This window comes from Zonotrichia albicollis, chromosome 17 (genome assembly GCF_047830755.1).
Source record: "Zonotrichia albicollis isolate bZonAlb1 chromosome 17, bZonAlb1.hap1, whole genome shotgun sequence".
NCBI lineage: Eukaryota > Metazoa > Chordata > Aves > Passeriformes > Passerellidae > Zonotrichia > Zonotrichia albicollis.
In genome coordinates, this window is record NC_133835.1 from 1,205,630 (window position 1) to 1,211,641 (window position 6,012).

Consider the following 6,012-nt stretch of genomic DNA (forward strand, 5'->3'; position numbering starts at 1 on the left):
AAAGACCTTCATCATGTTTGTGCTCCCTCAGATTTCTTTGGGATTTCTTTTCTGTTTGAATTCATGATATGTCATGTGTTTTGTCTGAAGTTTCCTCCAGACATTTCTTTACTGTTTGTATTTCAGTCAGGTGTGGATTTGGGGAGAAGGTGAGTCATATATTGCATGAAGTCACCAAGAAGCACCACAAGGGAGAGAAGCCTGCAGTGACCCTGCAGGTGATGTGCCCACAGAGGCAGGGGTGACTCCAGCAGAGCTGAGCTGTGAGCTCCTAGTTCATCTCTGAGCACTGCAGGTGCTGGTCCTGGCTGCCTTCCTCCCAGATGTGTTGGAGAACCAGCTTTGGACAGGTTCAGATCGGCACCAGCTGGTGTCCTGCTGGTTTTGTTGCTCCAGGTAAGCATAAAACTGGCAGGAACTCAGCTTTTCAAATAACTCTTGTTCATCTGCTCTATAAGGAAAAAAAGGCCAATTTGTGCAGATTCTGCTGTAATGACTTCTTTGTTGCCAGAGCTTTAGCTTTAAAAGACTAATCTCTAGTTCACAGAATCACAGAATCATGGAATATTCTGAGTTGAAAGGGACCCCAAGGATCATCAAAGTCCAACTCCTTGCCCTGCACAAGACACCCCAAAAATCAGCATCGTAGAACAGCTTGGTTTGGAGAGGACCCTCAGGGTCATCTGGTTCCTCACCCTGTGCCTGGGAGTGTTGTCCAAGTGCCCCTGGAGCTCTGGCAGCCTTGAGGCCGTGCCCGTTCCCTGGGGAGCCTGGGCAGTGCCCAACCACCCTCTAGGGCAAGAACCTTTCCCTGATGCTCAGCCTGGCCTGCCCTGGCACAGCTCCCTTCCCTCAGGTCCTGGCACCAGGAGCAGACGTGGGAGCTGCCCCTCATGAGGGCTGACCTCAGTCTCCTCCTGCCTGGACAAACCGAGGGACCTTACATGGCACATGAAAATCAGATGCTCCAATCAGCATTCTATTTTAGATGTGTGAACAGCTGGGATTAACCAATCATGCATTAACTAGAGACATGTGAACAGTAGAAACTTATTGTAAATATAGTCCTTTTGGGGATAATAAACTCAGCTCCACTTGATCATGGTGTGATGTCCCATTCCTGGTCCTCCACACCGCACTGAGGGACCCCAGCACCTTCAAAAGCATTTCCCTGGGAACCTTACTGGCTTCATTCCCTGAGCAGCCTGAGCTCTGCTCTCCTCATGGCCAGGGTGGAAGTTTTGCTGACACTTCTCCTCCTGTCATCAGAGATTTTAAACTTGATTGCTTTGTGGTCACTGTGGCCAAGATGGCCACCAATCACTACTTCCCTTACAAGACCCTCTCTGGTAGCAACAAATCATGGAGGGCGCCTTTCCTGGTTGGCTCCCTTTGTACCTGTGCCATGAAGTTGCTATCCAAGTGTTACAGGAATTTTCTGGACTAGTTTGTGCCAGCTGTGTGGTGTTCCCTGTTAACATCTGGCAAGTTGAAGTCAGACAAGGACAAAGGTGATTGATTAACACACGTTCCTTAGTGTCATGGTCCTGGCTGGGTGGCCCATTGTAGTCACCAGCTTTGTTTGTTTGTCCCTTTATCTTACCCAAGGATTAGTTACCAGGCAAGGGGATGATGAGGGTTGTAGCTGTGCAAACCTGACTGGTTTTTGGTTTTTATCTTTGTAAACTTCCTTCTGCAGGTAACCCTGCCAGCGAGGGGACAGCATTGTGGGCAGCCTGAACTCAGAAATTAGGCTCTTGTACTCCAGACTTGCAAACCATCCTGTCTGCTGGGGGTTGAGGGATTTCACCAGTTCTTCAAATGAAAATATCACCTCCTTAATGCTCCTTGAAGTGGATTCAGAGCTTCCCTGTTTACTGCAGCTCAGCTTTCTAGAGTCAAAGTTTAAAGGTTGTTGACACCCCTGTGGAGAATACCAAAAAGCTGCTAGCTCTTTGCATATGAGCACTATGTTAATAACAGGTTGCCACATCCCTAATGTTGTACTGAGGTGTGGCCTCAAGAAAAATTTGTGGTTAGGCTGCAATTAAACAACTCAGGGAATCGAAACTGATTTTCTCTTTAGTTTCCCGTTAGGAATTACCCTTCTTGTGTTGCTGTTTTGTGACTCATGAGGGATTTTTGTTGATGTCTGAGGAGTGGTAAGAAGGGAAACTGGGGACACAATATAAAGCCATGAAGAAACTGCAAGTGTGTGAGCAGTGCTGGGATCACAGATGAAAGAAGCTGAATGTGTCTTAAGGCCAAAAGACGCCAAGTAAACAGAGATTACTCACTTTGATTGCTTTGATTACAGCAATTACTCAGTTTGATTGCTTTGATTACAGTAATCTAAGTTTGCAATAAGCACAGAACTCATCTCTCAAGTAGCAGTTCTTGAAAAACCGGTGTCAGATGAACACAATGCCAAACTCCTAAAACTTTTTAACTTCTTTGAGTGACCAGAAGCGCACTGGAGGAAGGTGCATCAGAGGCAGGTTATGCCTGTGGTTCCCAGCCTGCCGGCAGCCTGGGCTCGTGCTGCCCTGGCTCCATGTGAGCCACAAGGCTGGGCAGAGCTGCTGGGGGAACATTTGGTTTGAGGGAGCCCCCTTTCCCCTGCACGTGTGCTCCCCAGCAGGGCTCCTGTGATCCAGTGCTGTGTCTCAGCTGGGGCACAAGGAACCTGGGCTGCAGCAGCTTCACTGCAAGCACCTTCTCTGGCTTCACTCACATGTCATGCCCCATGGTTCCCAGCCACAGAAAAACAGCTCTGCAAGGGTTCAGTCACACATATTTCAGCTAGTTCATGTGTAAATATGGGGCTCAAGCAGCTGGGGTTGTGGAGCACACTGGTGCCAAGTCACAGGAGGCTTTGCTGTGAACTTTTCAGTTCCTTGGTGGCAAGTGTGTAGCTCTGCTTCATGGGGTCCACTGTGACCGTGTTCACAGGGGTCTGAGGATGAGAGAAGAGACAGGATCTGACTCCATGTTTCAGAAGGCTTGATTTATTATTTTATGCTATATATTATATTAAAACTATACTAAAAGAATAGAAGAAAGGATTCCATCAGAAGGCTGGCTAAGAATAGAAAAAGAAGGAATGATAACAAAGGCTTGTGGCTCAGACAGAGTCAGAGTCAGCTGACTGTGATTGGCCATTAATTAGAAACAACCACATGAGACCAATCACAGATGCACCTGTTGCATTCCACAGCAGCAGATAACCATTGGTTACATTTTGTTCCTGAGGCCTCCCAGCTTCTCAGGAGGAAAAAATCCTAAGGAAAGGATTTTTCAGGAAATATCATGGCTACATCCACCAAGGGAAGTCAATCCAGTGGTGGATGCCCCAGCCCTGGAAGTGTTCAGGACCAGGTTGGAAGGGGCTTTGAGCAGCCTGCTCTACAGGAGGGCTCTCCTGCCCATGGCAGGGGCAGTTGGAACGAGGAAAGGTTTTAAGACCCTTCCAATCCCATCCATGAACACCAGGAAAGTGCTACAAGAAACATGTAAAGTAAAAAAATAAAGAGCAGGAATAATTCCTCTTCAGCCTGAAAATTTGACCATGTGCTTTGAGTTTTGCTTGCCATTGCAGGGGGATTTGTTGGCACAATTTTGGGTTTAGTGCCACGTTTGCTTGAGCAGAGGTGACTGGGTTTCCTGTGCGTGCAGCAGCAGGCGGGGATGGGGAGGCACTCAGTCAGCTCTATTGCACACAAACAAGTCCAAAAATAACTTTTTCCTCCTTTCCTCTTTTTCATGTGTTTGTTTCCTTATGAAGGAATTTGTGCTATTCAGAACAACACCCTAGTGCAGTATTTTTTACTTTTTCTTCCTTCTACCCAAGAGTGAAACTGGTAATCCTGTCCTCTTGCTGTGTCATGTGTTCATCTCATGTTACAAAGTCAGCAGTTTTTTGATTGCATCCAAGACAGATGTCCTATTCTTTCAGGATAATCCTCCCTTGCTCTTTTTTAGGCCACAAATGCAATGAGTTACCTCTTAATTTATTTATTTTAATAAGCTCTCCAGATGTATTGGGCCTGTGGATAGGATGTATGTCCTTCAACTCCTTCCCCTCCCCAAAAAGCTTCTTTAAGTTATATAGGGCAATTTTTGACCCTGCTTAGAAGTGCAGAATGGACTGGTGATCAATTACTCCTTAAAAAGCCAAGCACCAGTGACATTTATGTGTCATTTGTGTAGGACAGAGGAAATGGAGAAGGTGGGACATAATTTTGTATGGTTGCATTCCCTAATGGATCTGGCCTGGTTTTGCCTCCTCATGTTGCTTCCAAGAATTGAGTTTCCTCTAAAAGGGTGGGACCCAGCCAGTTTCGTTTCAGAGCTGATGGATCAGCACTGAGATAGCCAGAGGGGATGGAGAAAGACTCTCAGCCAAATGAAAATCAGACTGGAAACTTTATGTGTCCTTTGCTAACTAAGCCAAGAAGTGAGAAAGCAGGATGCTTGTTTACAAAGGAAATGACTGTAGCATGAGAGTAGAACATGTGAGCTTTGCTCCTCAGAAACAGAGACTCAAGAAAAAAATTAAGGAGTTTTTATTACTAAGATGATGGGAAGCTTTTACAGTCATTTTTTTCTCTCCTCTACACATCTGAAAGGGAGAAGGAAGTGGGGAGGAGGACACAGCAGCTCCAGATGTGCATTGCACTTGTGGCTGGCTGCCAGGTCACTCAGCCACGCTCTCACCTCCCCTCCTCAGCAGAGTGGGGAGAAAATACCACAAAACAGCTTTGAGATAGAGACAGGGAGATCGCTCACCAGCCACCATCATGGGCAAAAGACAGGAACTGAGGAAGATAATTTGATTTCCAATTAAAAATAGAGTAGGATAGAGAGACACAAAACCAAAACTAAAACCACCTTCTCCCCACTCAGCCCTTTTGCCTAAGCTCAAGTTCATGCTTGACTGCCCTATGTCCTCTCTCTGCAAGGGTTGCAGCGGGATGTGGAAGGAGGAGGGGTCAGTTTGTGATGATCTGTCCCTGCTGCCCCTTCCACCTCATGCTCTGCCCCTGCTGCAGCACGGGATCTCCCCACAGCTGAAGGTCCTGCTGGGATCCTGCTCCTGCTGGGCTCTCCATGGGCCACAGCTTCCTCCAGGGCCTGTCCAATTGCTCCATGGGCAATCCCTGGGCTCCAGGGTGGATCTGCCTCACCATGGCCTGCACCACAGGCTGCAGGGCAATCTCTGCTCTGGTGCCTGGAGCACCTCCTGCTCCTCCTTCCCCGGCCTTGGGGCTTGCAGGGCTGTGCCTTCTCCTCCCAGCTACAGCTGTGCCACAGTGCATTTGTCTTGGAGGCCTCTTGAGCCAGCTCTGCCCAACATAGGAACAGCTTCTGGTGTCGATGTACAGAGGCTAGCACTGCCCTCCTTATTCCCCAAATGCGGCCATGCAGACCCAGCACATGTAAGCACACTGCTGAGGGATAAGGTGTAGCCTTCCCTGTGGGAGCCCATGCAGCATCTCAGCGAGCACAGTGTGAGCAACAACAGCCCATGCTGGGCATCACAGCACTGCTGCCTCACACGGGGACCCTGGAGGTGCCCAGGGGCCTGGATCTCTGGGATGCCCTGTCGGTGCTGTGATGGCAGGGGAGCGACAGGCTTGTCCCAAGCAGTGCCTGGCACACCCTGAGCCCACGGGGCGGCTGGCAGCAGTGAGGGGGCTCCCCCAGAAGCTGTGCTGGTGAGAGTGTCTGGTCCATCAAGCCCCGTGTGCAGCTGCATGTGTGGCAGACACAGCACTGAGAGGGCTGGCAGGGTGGATCAGGGCAGCAGAGAATTTGCCAGCCGTGCTCTGTGGGGTCTGTAATGGGGAGCCAAAGTTTTAGGCTCCTTCTGTGGCCTTCGTGGCACTCAGAGGCCTTGGGCAGCTGAGCTGTTTTTATGGATATTGGGAATTACATGAGAACAAAATACATAAAAACCAGCCCATGTGTCTATCTGGGATGGCTGTGGTGTCCTTTACCACAGGGCACCTG